Source organism: Rattus norvegicus, chromosome X (assembly GCF_036323735.1).
Source record: "Rattus norvegicus strain BN/NHsdMcwi chromosome X, GRCr8, whole genome shotgun sequence".
In the NCBI taxonomy this organism is placed as follows: domain Eukaryota; kingdom Metazoa; phylum Chordata; class Mammalia; order Rodentia; family Muridae; genus Rattus; species Rattus norvegicus.
In genome coordinates this window covers 58,767,067-58,784,385 of record NC_086039.1, presented here as the reverse complement: position 1 = coordinate 58,784,385, position 17,319 = coordinate 58,767,067, and the positions used below count along the sequence as shown (strand labels likewise).

The following is a 17,319-nucleotide window of genomic DNA, read 5'->3' as shown; positions in this document are numbered from 1 at the left end:
AATGGAGTATAACAGTTTCTACCAATATTATCCAGTGAAGAGTGACTACACAAATAGTACACAGAAATAAACATAGCATAAAAGCATCTACAGCTACAGATAGTCAGACCAGAAGAAAATGTAAGGCCCCATGACTGCAATAAAAATTCATCTATTCTGTCTTGTATTCACACACACACACACACACACACACACACACACACACACATATATATGTATTAATGCCCACTATGTGTGTGTGTATAGCTAAATTCTCTCCTCCTTTAATCCTGTAGTAAATCATTCATTGAATTAAAGAAAACTATTTACCTTAGTCTGAAAATCTAATTAAGCAAGATATTCCCACTATATGACTAATATGAAGTGGTTACATTTTCTGTTTGTGAAAAAAATCTATTGTTGATCACATCGTGTTGAAAGTATTTTCATGATATATACTGCCATTAATGCCAATCAAAAATAATGGCTTATATAAATCTTCCTAAATAATATATAAAATAGATTAGTTTATATTTAGTTGATTATAATTCAATATATACTGATGAAATATATTAATAGAATACATACTATTAATATATTATGCTGTTTATTGTACTAATAATATATTATATAATATATAAAAACCACCTTGAATTGTTCATAACCTTACTAATGCTGTGACTCTTTAGTAGAGTTTATCATGTTATGCTGAGCCTCAACCATAATATTTTTTGCTCTTTCATAACTGTGATTTTCTATTATGAATTGTAATGCAAAATATAATATTCAAGATATCATATAGGTGACTTCCAAAGTCTGGGTTGCTACACATAGATTGAGAATTGCTGCAAGCATTGCAGCAAGTGTATGAAACTTTCTTTAGGAAAGATAACTTGAAAGAAATGGTATGTAGCTCATCTGTTAAGAGCACTTGTTGCTCTTATACAGGAAATGGGCTTGTCTTTATCATGCAAATGATGGCCCACAACTGTCTCTGTACTTCCAGTCCTAGGAATTTCTATGATTTCCATGGGCATGCACATAGTACATGCCTTTGCATTCATTACTCGGGGGTTCCCTGACAAGACTGCACTATTTGTGGATCAGTAAAGGGCACAAAGAAACACCACTATGGAGATGCTTTCAGTGAACACCATCTGTTTTGTTTCCTGTGAGCAATAACTTATATAATGCACGTTGTTTTGTTTTTACTATTACCTCAGATTTTACAGTGAGCTCATATAACCAGGGTCTTCCCTTACCTTTTCTTCTTATTATTGCAGCAGTAACTGGAGTCAAACAGCAAAATTCCTTGAGACCTAGAAAAACTTATATGTTAGTTTCACACGAATCATAGCAATGTTGAATGCCAATATTACACATTCTTTGAAATTAATGTAACCTTTTGTAGAAGGTGGTTATGATGCTAAGGTCATGTTCTCAATTGGTTCTTGATTTGTCAGTAAAGAAAGCCATGGGCTAATTGTTAAGTGGAAGAGACAGGCAGGACATCCAGATCCCTGGAGTCAGAGAGAGGGACACAAGGGAAGAGGACAGAGTTCATCATGTGTTGTAGAGTGGAGAACCAGCAACCATGTGAGATCTCATGGCAGAGTGGTAACACAGGCTGCTCCTACAGGCAGGGAAGTCAAAGGAGTTTAGCAAATGAAGTTTAGGGTAGGTGGAGAAACTGAGATAAGAAACTGATAAGGACATATTTTTTTCCAGTCTGGAGATAGTAGCATCCAGCAATTGTGCCGAGAACGCAAACTATAAAGGAAGAACTTTGTGTTTGTCTTTTATCTGCAAATTCAAGGGAAGCCGGGAGGGGGCTGGTAGAGTGGTCACTTCTGGGATTTAATGGTCGGTAGAGAGAAAAACTACATTCTACAACATTTTAATACTTATAGGATATAATAGTGTACCTGTTTAATTTCTTTCAAAAACATATGGGTGATAAATTATGACATTAAAAGTACTTCAGAACTTATCATATGGTATACAAACTGACTGTCGTATTAAATGCTTATACTTTATATCAACTTATTAACATTTCCTCAAATATTTGATGTATTTTTCTTGTTCTGATACATTGTTTCTACATTCCTAACAGAAAAAGAAACATACCATCAACTCATATTTACCTTATACAAAAATGGCCTTCGTTGATAAGATTTTGTTTCAGAGCTATGTTAATATTTCCATATTCAGTCAAAATATAGTCTAAGGGTAACTCATAAAATTGTATTGAGCCACTATATCCCTGATACTATGATATGAAAATCACAGATATCAAAATCTGCAGGTAGAATTCAGGCTTTAGTAGGATACATGAGCTGTATATAATATCAGATACACCACACAAACAAAACTTGTCCATTAATAGAATGTTTCAGAGTTTCAGTGTTCTAAGGAATGCTGGGACATCTCTTCCAAAAGGGAAAGACAACTATTGCATGTACTTGTTTAACAACTAAAGAGGAAATAGTGCTCTTTGGTGTCTGGGTATATTAAATTTTCAACTTTGAAATATTACTCTGCCTCATTAATTAGTGAGAAAACTGACAGATTTGTGTGGGGATTGGGTCCGACAACATTTGATCAGCAAATTTAGTGGATTATGCTCTCAGTAATTCCATTTGAGCAACACAAGTCAGAAAACCCCATTGCCTAATAAACATCCATTTTAGAAAATGATATAATATGCATTATATCCTACAGCAAGCTTAAATTAGAAGGTCATAATGTAGATCCCTTTGATTTTAGAGCAAAGTCACTCAAAACATCAACAGAAATAACACATCATTTAAACATGTTTCTGGGTTGTGATGTGGAGGTAATTCCTTCAACTGATTTAAATTGCTTCCACTGAAATTAGACTTACCTCTTGTGAAAATGATTATGTAAGACTCCCAAGGTCATAAACTCAGGTGGGTCTGTTAGGAATATCTCATAAGAAAAATGTAGTACAGGAAGGACCAAGGACGTCCAAGATTGAATATCACCCAAAATGTCTGCAACCAAAAATCTGAGGGGTCATCTGAATATTCCTATCAATATCTGATAGAAAGTTATCTCAAGCTGAGTCCTCAGCTTGAGTTATTTATTGAAATAAATAGCTCAAACTGAATACTGAAACTGTTTTTCTTTATTTATTTCTCGGTTTCCAGACAATGTTTCTCTGTGTAGCCCTGCCTATCTTGGAACTCAATCTATAGTACAGGCTGGCTTTGAATTTAGAGATCCACCTGCCTATGCCCCTAGAGTACTGAGATTAAAGGCATACCCTAACATGCATGGTGATAAGCTTGGTTTTAAAGACTTACATCTTTCTTATATACTTTATATGCTTAAGTATAGGTATCTATATCATGTGTAAGCAGTTAAAAGAAGAATGTCAGATCCCCTGGAACTGGAGTTAGATATGGTTGTGAGACATAAGATATAGCAACTGGGAAGAGAATTTGTTACTGAGAAAGAGCAGATTGTGCTGTAAACCCATAAGCCATTTCTCCAGTAACTAAATTTGGTTTTAAAAACAAAGTAAAAATGGACAGTGATTCCATAACAACTTCACACTGGGATAGCCTTGAGTATTTACAGTAAATGACATACACCCAATGGGCAATGGTTCAGATGTTTTACATTATCAACTTAATTGAAGAATCATAGATGTATTTGAGATAAGCGGGTGGAGTGATAGAAGCTTTGAATGACTTGGTATATTGTACAATGTCCCAAAACAGAAAGACTATTGGTATACAGGAACAGAGAAGTTGGATGTGGAAAGTATAGATTGGCATGAGAATGAACAGAAAATGATAAATTTGTTTTGAATGTGTAAGGAAGAGCACATACCATAAAACTATACTCAGATGTTCACATGTATACTGGGTTACAAAATCAGAACATGACAGCAAGATTCTGACACTGGCCATTTCAGACATTGGCATAATATGTCTGAGAAATAAGCAGATATGTTGGCTTAAACTAAGGTGGCACAGGGGTTCATTTAATAAAGCTCAACTAAATATTTTTGCTGCCAAACATCAAAAGTGACAGTTTAAGAGATTAACATGGATCTTTTTCTAAGTAAAGTATTATGAAAACTGTTGACTTGCTTTTCTCAGTCCCATGTCCATCCTTCAGTAATTATCTGCTTTGGTGAAAATATCTATTTCATTTCTTTTAAACAAAATAAAAAATAAGGGAACCCTGTGCTATTGTTTTTTGATAGAAGTTGTTGTAATCTCATTGCAGAGATTTTATTTTTTTTATTTTTTCATACTAGGTATTGTATCTTTGGTGAGAAATAAGAGTTTAAGAACATGTAGTGGAAATCTTTCACAGACATGGTCTTGTACAATAACCACTTTCAGGTAGTCCCTGGTAACACCAGGATCATATTTCAGATCCATACTCCTGACACATCCTTCTATTTACACATTTTATCTGATGTGGCTAGACTGACCCCCAGATGATAGCTTTCATAACCAGGGCCCACCATCTCTATCCAAGACAACAAGCATATTTTTTTTCTTTTCCTGGTGAGCTGGAAGGCTAGTGACTTCTTAGTAGCCATCAAAGAGAGATTCTCTGCCAAGATTGTCCCTAGCCTTAGGTACCATACAAAGTTTTCAATTTCTTTTCACAGACTTGTCCACAGACAAGCTTTAATTGTCAACCTTACAAAGCCTAGAGTCACCTGTTAAGAGAAGCTCTCAAATGAGGAATTTTCCAGATAATACTGGACTGTAGGATAGTCCACTATGGGTGGCATCATCCCCTGGACAGGTTGTCTTACATGGTGTATGACATCTAGTTAAGAATGAACTTGCAAGAAAGCCAGCGATCAGCATTTTTACATGGTTTCTGCTTCAAGATTCTGCTTGTACTCCTGCCTTGATTTCCTTGAATGACTTCCCTGTAACCAAAATTCTGAAACAAATTCTATCCTTCCCTAAGTTGATTTTGGTCACAGTGTTTTATCACAGCATCATAAATTAATGTTGTTAACTCAGTTATTAACAACCATTTCTAATTTTTTAATTCCTTTTTTCCTCTTGGTCCCAGTACTTCCTACAAAATTGAAATAAATAAACCTCTGCAGTTTGCACATATGTTGTTTTTTTGTGGACCAGCTGATAGTAAATATATATAGACACTTTGGAAGGTACAACATTTAAAAAAATCAAGCTCTTTTAGCTTTATATTAGTAATATCAAATGATAGATGGGTAATGCTAACATCTCATTATTATCTGGATTCAAAAATGATATATTTCTTATAGATTATTTCAAAATTTTCATTGTCATTCATGCAGAAAAGCTAAAAATGCCAGGCTGTGATGTGATGAAACTTACTCTTTCTTGTCCTAAAATTTTACTTAGAGGAGGAATTCTGATGGAAGTGCAGGAGGGACATGATAAATAGCAGAAGACTGGAAGTACAGAATGACACAAGTAAATTTACAAAGCATAAAATTCCCAAGTATTTAATATTTATCACACATTTGAATGTATTTTAACCAAGAAGATTAGATCATCCCCAGATGCAGCTATTAGGAGCATACTGTAGGATAGGTCATCAATGCTTTTAATCTGGTAGATGCATCCTTTAAATGAAGTGTATTACAAGTGATGAGATAAGATTAGGGAGAGCCTTAGCATTCATATTAACTTCACCTTAATTCTGAAATACTTACACTTCAATAATACCTAAATATAAACATGCTGTTTTTCCTTCATGGTTAATGGCAATAAAATATTTTCAAGTATACAAATCAGCAATATAGAAAAATATAAAAATAGCTTCAATAATATGTAAGTGTTCCTGTTATTCAAGTGATTTAAAACATTTTTAAGTATTAAATTGAAAGGTGTAGAAGACAAGAAAAAAAAACATTCAAAAACTCAAATGTTGATCTTTCTAGTCCGGGGCATCTGTAAGCTTGAATGCCCAAAATATGAGATATTTTTGTCAGGTTATATTGTTTTCAGGGGTTGGTCAAATAATCTTCAATGTAGTACTTCCCAGAATCAAAGAAAATAAAATGTGAAAATTGAAATGTTTAGTTCTCTAATGTTTTACTTATTAAAAATTCTATCCAAATGTTGATTTATACCAAACATGGCATTTTAATGTTCTAGAAGGATATTAAACTATATGAAAGGAATATATAATGCAAGCATTACTGTTATAAGTATATGTCTAAATTGGAGAAAATACATTAAATTTATTGTTTCAGGTTGGATTCTCTGAGGGCAATTTCTGTTAGAGTTTAGGAAGCAGGTGTTTATTAGGTCAGAGAGATAACTTGAACTGTGATTTAGGAAGCTTTGTGGTAATGGCTTCCCTAGTGTCTCAGAAAGGGCTATAATGACTCTTCTTTTTACCCCTGTTTTGCTCAGTGAAGCACACTGGCTCTTGTCAGAAGGATGTGACATCTGATAAAACAGTTTTCTGTAACTTATTGAGACCCTGCAGAGGCCGGCAGTTGGAAGCTGCTCAAAGACCGAATGCAGAGGTGAAAATTGTTCTTCCTTGAAAGTGGATCTGCATGTCACGTTTCAGACTTTATCAGAATCATATTCTATGCCTCATAGAAATTTCTTTTCTTCATTCATTTGGGGAAAGATCTAGAAAATTCTAATGGTTACCGCTTGCTTTGGAGAAGCTTAGAAGATCAATAAGGGGATCATAGATCCACTATCTCATTTAAATACTCAGTCACAGTTGATACCCAACGTTCTTTTCTAGTTACATTTTGAACAGCACTACCATTTGCTAACACATAAACTTGAATAGTTACTTCTTAGCTTATAAACTGTCTGTCCACTCTGTCTTTCCCATAACAGGGCATTAATTTTTCCTTTTACATTGGGGCAAAGGGATAAAAATAAGCACTCATGTGCAGCACCTGAATTTCACACTTTCTGTTAGTGCTTGTAGTTTAAGTAGGGAGTGCTTCTCTTGTCAAAATGACCTTTTTTCCCTATGTAACATTGTAGTTCAGAGTTGGCAACTTTTGTCCTTTTTTAACAAAAGGGTACCAGGAAGAGTTCAGAATTTCAGAACTAGAGAAAATGCAAGTTCATAAGCTTGTGAGCTTATGCCTCAGCATGTTCAGCAAATTGTCCTAATACTATATAGCAGTACATAATTCCTGACTATAAAATATATAGTATGACTGATATATTCTCTGATCAAAAATCCAATTTCATGTCCGCAATGACATTGTCTGTAATCACCATTTGCAATTCTGCATAAACCCTTGAACAGTGGTGTTGGATGGAGCCTTGAATGCAGGAAAAACAAATCAATACCAAGACTATGTATCTGTTATGAAAATAAACTACTTGCCAAGATAGGAGGAGCCTAGTGTCATCTACTAACAACCAAGTGGTAAGTTGTATTTCTTAAGGGAAAAGAATATATTAAGTCTAGTGACTGGTTGGACTATCATTGGCTCTAGTAACAAGAGTAATCTTGGTCAAATGAAGTCCAGATTTGTAACTAAAAGTGGTGTAGTTTCTTCTGTAATTGTGGCTTTATTTTTCATGTAGCTAGTTTTCAGCATTGTGTCATTGATAACAGGGACTTATTATCTAACCTAAAATGGCCAAGTAAGTCACTGATTATTTTATGCTTAGTTTCATGTATATGGAGGATGAAAACTGTTATTTGTTAATACATCATTCAACAATTCACACTTGGCACACTTCATGATACCATTTTTATGCCATTTGGATATCTATATGTGACAGTTCATTTTTTCTTGGCTCCTTTATCTTTCTCCCTGCAGGCAACTGACCACTCACTAGACTATAACTCTATATAACATTTTTCTCAGTATACTGCATAGTTTCACCCATAAATACAAGATTCTCAAAGGACCATGTCAATAGGCAAAACAGAAAACAAGTGATTGGGATTTTTTTTTAACCAATCCTACATCTGATATATGGCTAATATCAAATATATATATATATCAAGATGTTAGATTCCAGAGAAACAAATAGCCCTATTAAAAACAGGGTACAGAGGTGCTGGAGAGATGGCTCAGTGGTTAAGGGCACTGACTGCTCTTCAAGAGGTCCTGAGTTCAATTTCCAGCAACCACATGGTAGCTCACAACCATCTATAATAAGATCTGATGCCCTCTTTGGGTGTGTCTGAAGAAAGCTACAATGTACTTATATACAATAAATAAATAAAACTTTTAAATAAATGGGGTACAGAGCTGAACAAAGAGTTCTCAACTGAGGAATCTCAAATGTCCAAGAAGCACCTAAAGAAATGTTCAACAACCTTAGTCATCAGGGAAATGCAAATCAAAAGCACCCTGACAATCCCCCTAACACCAGTCAAGTGGCTACGATCAAAAACTCAAGTGACATCAGATACTGGTAAAGGAGAAAGATGAACATTCCTTCATTGTTGGTGGGATTGCAAACTGTTACAACCACTCTAGAAATCAGTCTAGAGGTTCCTCAGAAAATTGGACATAGGACTGAGGACTCAGCTATACCTCTCTTGGGCATATACCCAAAAGATGCCCCAACATATAACAAAGACACATGCTCCACTATGTTCATAGCAGACTTAATTATAATAGCCAGAAGCTGGAAAGAGCCCAGATGCCCTTCAACAGAGGAATGGATACAGAAAATGTGGTACATCTACACAATGGAGTACTACTCAGCTATTAAAAACAATGAATTCATGAAATTTATAGGCAGATGGATCGAACTAGAAAATATCGTCCTGCGAGAGGTAACCCAGTCAAAAAGGTAAGCCAGAACACATATGGTATATACTCATTGATAAGTGGATAATAGACAAAAATCATGTAATATGCATGATACAGTTCACAGAACATATGAAGCTCAAGAAGAACAAAGGCCAAGGAGTGGATACCTCAGTACTACTTAGAAGGGGGAACAAAATGATCACAGGAGGTAGAGAGTAGGAGGGACTTGGGAGGAAGAAGGGAGGGAGAGGGAAAAGGGGGAGATAGGACCAAGTATGGGAGGAAATCGGGAAGCTATACACAATATTGAACAGAAGTGTATAGCAATGGGGAATAGGGAACTGGGGGTAGCCACCAGAAAGTTCCATATGGCCGGAAAGCAAGTGACTCTCAAGACTCAACAGGGATGAGATTAGCTGAAATACCAAACAAAGGGGAGAGAGAACATGTAAAGACTATATCCAGAGGTTAGGCGTAGCTCTTGGCCACCCACCCATCTCAAAAATATTAACCCAGAATTACCACAGTCTGAAGGAAATAGAGGGACAGAAAGTAGAGCAGAGACTGAAAGAAAGGTCATCCAGAGACTGTGCTACATATGGATCCATTCCATATTCAGCCACCAAACAAAGAAACTATTGTTAATTCCAAGAAACACTTGCTGACAGGAGCCTGCTATAGTTGTCCCCTGAGAGGCTCTGCCAGAGCATGACCAACACAGGTGTGGATGCTCGCAGGCAACCATGATACTCAGCACAGTGACCCCAATGGAGGAGTTAGGGGAACTACTGAAGGAGCTGAAGGGGTTTGCAACCCCATAGAAAGACCAACAATATCAACCAAACAGACCCCCACACCTGAGCTCCCAGGGACTAAACCACCAATCAAAGGGTACACATAGAGGGACCCATGGCTCCAGTCACATATGTAGCAGAGGATGGCCTTATCTAACATCAATGGGAGGGGAGACCCTTGGTCCTGTGAAGACTTGATGCTCCAGTGTAGGGGAATGCTCAGGTGGTGAAGCTAGAGTGTGTGGGTTGGTTGGGGAGCACCCTCATAGAAGCCCAGTGAGTGGGATGAGATAGGGGATTTGTGGAGGGAAAAACCAGGAAAGCTGATAACATTTGAAATGTGAATAAATGAAATATCCAATAAATAATTTTAAAAAGAAATATAAACTAGAGTGTTGCACAAGAAAATATCACTTTATAGAAGAAATAAACTCTGATCTAGTAAGAAGATTGCCACTCTCTATTACCTATCATTTACACACTAGATGCTTTTTGTTTCCTATGTAAGAATTACACGTGAACTTTCTTAAGCCCTACACATATAGGAGTAATCTCCTTAAAATTATCTGTCAAAATTTATAGGATTATCTTTCATCTATCATCCCCTTGTACTTGTATTCACATACTTAAGAAATGAATCTTGGTTCACGTTCTCTTTCTTAAAGAATTCTACCATATATCCACAAGAGTGAGACTAGGGAATGAAATCTGTAGAACAGTGATAGTTTGCACAGTCTGAACAATCTACCAAGCATCCTGTTTGTATGCTTTACTTCCCAAGCTCAACGTAACATGCAAACACACAGCCAACAAGTTGAGTAGGATAGCCTCTTTAGTTTAACTCATTAAGAGAACAAAGTAATCATTTGTACTATTCCTTGGGTTTCTGCTGAAATTTTCTTTTACAAAATAAGCTAAATACATTGATTTAATCTTAATTTACATAGTTCTTAATGTCACTAACCACAATAATATATTTGTATGTAGTGGTAATCATTTGCTAAGAAGAGCCAGCAGATGGAAAACAACCTTATGTAATAGCCACCAAAGTGTTGCAAATATTTGATATAGCTTGATCACAACTATTTGCAGTGATGTTTCCTATTTATAAAGACCAGTAAAGTAATTTCTTCCCTTGTGAAATTATATTTCTATAAAGAAACCTTCATTCCTTTCCCTGACTAATTTCATGTCTACATGACACAAGTTAGAGTCATTTGAGAAGAGGGGGACTTAAACTGAGAAAATGTTTCCAAATGGTCAGACTGTAGGGCATTTTTTCTTTCTTTTTTGCTTCTAAAATATTTATATCCATTTAATTTTATGAAACAGATTGTAAAAAACATGCTATTTCAAGAAATCTATAAAATAAAATAATAAGATGTAGTTTTTTTTATTTTGAGGGGATATTTTATGTACTTACATTTCAAACATTATCCCTTTTCCAGGTTCTCCTCGGCCATGCTTCTGTAAGGATGATTTCCTTCCCATCCACCCATTTGCACATCATAATTTGAGCATTCCCCTACACTGGAAAAATGAGCCTTCACAGGAACAAGGACTCTCCTCCTTTTGATGCCTGACAATGCTTTCCTCTGCTATATATGCTACTGGAGCCATAGGTCCCTCCATGTGTACCCTTTGGTTGGTGGTATAGTCCCTGAGAGCTCTGGACGGGGAGTTGGCTTGTTGATATTGTTGTTCTTCCTGTGAGATTGCAAACCCCTTCAGCTCCTTCAGTAGTTCCCCTAACTCCTCCATTGGGGTCACTGTGCTCAGTATCATGGTTGGCTGCGAGCATCCACATCTGTGTTGGTCATGCTCTGGCAGCGCCTCTCAGGTTACAACTACACCAGGCTCTTGTCAGCAAGTGCTTCTTGGAATCAGCAATAGTTTCTGGGTTTTGTGGCTTAATATGGATCCATATGTGGGGCAATCTCTGGATGGCCTTACCTTAAGTCTCTGCTCCACTCTTTGTCACTGTATTTCCTCCTGTGAGTGAACAAAATACTCATGGGTATTTTCTTAATTAGTAGTGCATGCGGACGGGCCGTCCCTGGGCTCATGGTTCTACGTACTGTAAGAAAGCAGGTTCTATGTACTGTAAGAAAGCAGACTGACTGATCTTGAGAAGCATTTAAGCAGCACTCCCCCATGACCTCTGCATCAGTTCTTTTCTCCTGTCTTAAGCTCCTGACCTGATTTCAATGAATGGTAGACAGTTGGGAAGCATAAGATAAAATAAAACCTTTCTTTTTCAAGTTGTTATTAGTCATGGTGCTTTATCCCAGCCAGAGAAACCCTAAGACACACTATTTTTTCTGTGCTGTTCAGTATACATAGAAGAAAGTCCTTTGTCATTAAAGGCAGACACAAACACACAGATATGTGCGAGGGAGGAGAGAGAGAGAGAGAGAGAGAGAGAGAGAGAGAGAGAGAGAGAGAGAGAGAGAGAGACATGAGTCACAGCAGCAGATATATTATAGACAGATTATTAACCACAAACTATAAGCAGAAGGCAGACACCAGCAAAGAAGTGGAGAATTCAGACTTGGACTTGATTTTGGTTGAACTAACCTAAGAGGAAGTTCCTTTATTTTATTCCTTAATGCAATAGCCGTGTGAATATGTGCTCTCTGAGGTTATCTTTAATCCATTAACTGATGCATAGTAGCACCATGGTAGAAATGTAAGGAGTTGTTTTCTCCCATGAATATACCACTTTGCAGCTTTCTTAACAGAGTAGGATAATTACAGCATTCGCTACTGTCTCTCTTTTTATTATACCTGTGCTAGGGGCTTAAAAAGGGCATTTTCTTGTCATTTATATTTGCGTTACTTGATGATTTAAGATGTTATACTTTCTTGCAACTAAGTATCCTTTCATCTGATATTTTCTTGGTGAGTATTACAAATCCAGTCAGTGTATATGGTAAGATATTCTTCTAGTACAAGGTATTAATCACTATTAGTGGAATTTTAAACAATGTAGCAGTCACCTTGTCCCCAACTCCTCTTTCATACATGACTGCTGTAAAGCAAATTGCTTGCTTTCTTAGATCACTCCAGGTACTAAATGTTCCTGGTCAACATTTTCAGACATAGGTTTGAGACATATTTTGTTTTTAAGAAATTTATGAGTATTAGCATATTTTAACAGAAACAAAAGGAGACATCAGACTGAAAAGCAGACCCGAAAATCTTGTCTAAATCCATGCGGTAATTCTAGAGGAACTGCTCATCATTGTGTCTGGATTTAGGTTAAAACTGTCAGGTACCTATGCCTTTCCAGAGAGCAGACATGAGAGTTGTGTGGGTCTAAGAAAGTGAGTGATGTTAATTTAAAGCTACACTGTTCAGTTGAGATAAAACTAGAGACAGCTAAACAGGTATATTCTATGTACTTAACATCCCAAAGTAAGACACTGAACTTTACTTATAGGCAAGTAGAGTGCTACACCACTCTATTTTAAACATATGCTATATACTTCAGTAAAATGTAGAGGTCTTTCCAATAGTTCAAATTTATTACATAGTTTATGATCCTTTTAAGTAACCTCAAAATATTCATCAATTAAAAACAATAAATTAACAATATTTATAAAGTGTTGACAGATAACATATGTAGTTATTTTCTCTTCAACTATTTTCTTTTATCTACATAATTATATTTTTCTGTCTATTTACCATTTTGTAGAAATAGCAACACAACATATTTTCTCATAAGAAACGTATCAACTCAGAACGTGAGAGGTTGACCTAGCCTTGAATTTAAAAAAGGGAAAAAAAAGTCTATATATCTATTTGGCCTGTTGGTTTGTATTCTTAACCTTGGTAAAACTAGATATTGCTTAAAATGATCTTCTTTCATTTCAAAACACTTGTCCCTGGCATTCATTTAATTTTATATAAAACAAATTTTCCTAGAGTTAACTGGCTTTGAAGGGAAAGAATACACATACTTCTCACATTTTTGTAGGAATTTCTGAAATTTAACCTTTATATTTTCGTCTGTGATCTTCTGAATAATCTATTCTTATGTTGCAAATGTATTGGCCTTTCTAGTCTTGAATATTTTCTCTTTGATATAGAATTACCTGAAATAAGATGTAATACAATATATACTTTGGAGAATCAAAATCAATTTAGACAATTTTGCTACAGAGAAAGAAATTTACTATAAAAGGGGAATCATGCTGGAATTCATATATGAAGCAGAATACACACTACCCATTTTCTATTAAATATAAAGTAGTTTTCAAATACATTTATATGGAGGTGAATATCAAGAATCACTTATCACATTAATATATTGTTTACTATGCAATGACTCTCTCATACAATATGTATTTGATTTTCTTTACAAGAAGGAGATATTTCTTTTCATTCACTTTAGTGATGTCAGTATTTAATAGCTTATGTATGTATTTTTCTGAAGAGGGTCCAATGACTGTTCCTTATACCAAGTAATTTATACTGTCTTGTGTTTTTACTATCGATGTTAATGATTATCTGTATTGTCTGAAGAAATGAAGCAGAATGAATTGAAGTAAATGGGTAAATAAATTAATTTTAGCAACAAAACAAGAGAGAGAGAGAGAATATATATATATATATATATATATATATATATATATATATATATATATATATATATATATAACATCAGGAAACCTGGGTGTCTTCTTGAAGTTTTTACAGAGTGCATAGCATTTATCAGAGTGAAAGTGAGAGAGTAATGGGGCACAAGTATTTCTTTAAAATAATAGTGTTATTATCATGAAAGCAATATCTATAACTGAACTTGCTGTTTCAAAACAGTGTCTCTGTGTTTAGTTATTTAAGAAACCTACATACTGTTCTTTTGCAGTGTCAGCTCATTCCTTTGCTGTACTCAAGCTTTTTAGTTTGGTAGTATCTCACTTGGCAGTTTTGCTTTTGTTAATTGTTTTAGGGACCATATCCTCATTCTATTTTGCATTGTATTTTGTGCAGATGGTAACAGATGGATCTGATTTTATGATGGATATGTTTGTATGACTGTGAGTTCCAGCATCATGTGTTGCAGATGCTATCCTTTTCCCCTTGTTCATACTTGAAATTCTTATGGATATCAGTTGATCATAGAGTAGTGCATTTATTTTCAGATTCTTTATTCTTCTCAACTTGTTCACCTGCGTTACTTTTAAGCTTCTGTGATAGTATCTCCTTTGGACCAGGTTCTCAGTTTGTATCATCCTCTGTTTTAGAACTCAGTGTACAACCAAGCCTTGCCTTGAGCAGTCCTGCATCAGCCTCTAGATTGCTGAGATTAAAGGTGTGAGTCACCACACCCATTTTTATACTAATCCAGTACTAATTTGATTACTTACTTGTAGCTTTATATTATATTTTGAAGTCAAGAAGTTTGATGCTACAAATTTGACTCTCCTTGTTCATAATTGCTTTGACTAGTTTTGTGTTTTCATATGCATCATGACTTTTTGTAAACTATAATTGATTCTTTTCTCATTCATCACATTAAATCTAAAAATCACTTGGATAGTCGGATTTTTTTTAATCCTTTCAACCTATCTTTCTATTATTGTCTAATAATTAATACTTTCTAATTTAAGATATTAAAGATTTCCACTCATTTTCAAATTTGACTCGTGTATTATTTTTGTTCCGATTTGCAATTGTTTCTTTTTTCTTTTTTCCCCTTTTGGATATCCTCCAACTTGTTTATAGGTAGATACTTGGATGTTGTAAGAATTGAAATACATCAGTCCATGTTCTCCTGGACCTTAGAGTTTCAGCTGAGACAGATGTTGTTTTTCTAATGGGTTGACTTTTGTAACAAAGTTGAACCTTTCTTATACAAGAAAACAAATATTAACAAATGCTAGCAAGAATGCCAGGAAAAGGTATCTTTTTCACTGCTAACTAGGAATGTAATTTATATCAACCAATATTCAAATGAGTATGAAAATTCATCAAAAAATAAAAAATACAATGTAGGACTTGTAGTGTTTTTTCAGCAGTTAAGAACACTTGATGCTCTTACTGAGGACCAGGATTTTGTTCCCATCACCCACGTGGTGGCTCATTATGATCAGTAACTCTAATTCTAATGAATCTGATATCATTTTCTGGCCTCTGCCTGCACTGTATGCACATATGATGTACATACATGCTCGTATAATTAAAATATTAATAATGAAATATTAAAAATAAACTTTAGGACAATTTTTTCTCTTTCTGTGAAGGATTAGATGGGGACTTTGATTGGGTTTGCACTGAGTTTGCAAATTACTCTTGAAAAAAGTTTCATTTTTACAAGAAATTATTCAGTACTAAATGGTCAGCCATGAAAATATGAAATATGTATACAATAACATTATACACATTGAGCAGCTTGCACACATGTATTCAGGTGAATATGTGTGTGTGTTTGTGTGTGTGTGTGTGTGTGTGTGTGTGTGTGTGTAAGCATCTACCATCATTTACTGAAAATATGTGGGTTTGAATTTGAAAGAGAGCAAAAAGATTTAAACTGGAGAGTTTAAAGAGAGAAAAGAAAGGTGAAAGTTAGGTAATGATATTATAATCTCAAAAACAAAACACATTAATAAAATATAAAATAAACTTTAAAAAGAGCCACTTAAAAGGAACCAGAATCTTATCCAGGTATACCATTCTTAGGTATCTATGGCCACAACAGAGTAGAAGTTAGCATATCACATAGAATAAGGCATATCCATGTTTACTGCAACCATCTTCTTTGTACCAAAGTTACGGTATCAACTGAGATGTTCACCAATACATGAACAGATGAATAATGTATGGCATGAATGAAAACACAATCGAGTTACAAGGCTATAGAGAACAGGAAATTACATTATTTTCAGAGAAGTAGATAAAACTGAAGTTCAGTCCATCATGGGAAAATAAGATAGTCTAAGAAAAACAAGTGTCACAACCTTTCTATCATATGGGACATCCATATTTTTTTAAAAGATATAGATGAGGATAAATCAGAGGAGCATGAGGTAAAATAAAGAGCAATAGGGGAAATGTGTTTGATCAAAATATACTGTATATGTATAAAAGGGTAAAGTAAAACATTATTTTTGTTATTGTGTTCTAATTGTAGAAAATAACATTAATTTTTATTTGTTTATTATATGTCCTAAAACATTTTGAATTAATATACTATTGATTTTAATGTCTAAATGAAAGAGATGTTTTTCCACTATAGTGATATTTGGTAATAAGTATAATTTCACAGTTTTTTTCTGATTTAAATTGTTCTGTTTTAATCAATTATTTGCTCTGATTATGACTTCAAATACTAAATTGAAAAGAGATAGAAAAAGCAGGTATTGTGTTGCCTTACCCAAGTCATAGAAGAAATTTTTACTTAATTTCCTCTTTTAATATTTTATAAATGGGTCTTCATATGTGACTTTTATTATAGGAACATAACTTCCCTGTGTGTTTTGATGGAAATTTGCCTTTGTTTGTTTGTTCTTGTTATTTTTTTTTTTTTGGAGCTGGGGACCGAACCCAGGGCCTTGCGCTTCCTAGGTAAGCGCTCTACCACTGAGCTAAATCCCCAGCCCTGTTCTTGTTATTTATAAAAATATATATTGTGTGATATTTTATAAATTCTAAGTAACATGTATAATGCACCTGAAAATGTAATATTCAAAATAACTTTAAGGTAATTTAGCAACTAAGATAATGCTTTTTTCAAGGAATTCTTTCCTGTCCCTTCATCATATTCCTCCAATGTAAGTATAATATTGGCTG

General features: G+C 34.8%; 1 protein-coding gene across 2 annotated transcripts in view; it reads right to left on the bottom strand.

Annotated features, from left to right (window-relative positions):
* The window catches only part of Ppp4r3cl2 (protein phosphatase 4 regulatory subunit 3C like 2), a 107,684-nt gene that overhangs the window by 75,821 nt on the left and 14,544 nt on the right, over window positions 1-17,319 (bottom strand). Inside the window, exon 4 of one of the 2 annotated variants that reach the window (XM_017602306.2) lies at window positions 1,242-1,298. The exons of the other annotated variant lie outside the window; for it this stretch is intronic. The gene's annotated coding sequence lies outside the window, so the exon portion shown is untranslated. The remainder of the gene's footprint in view (window positions 1-1,241; window positions 1,299-17,319) is intronic. 2 annotated transcript variants of the gene reach the window in all.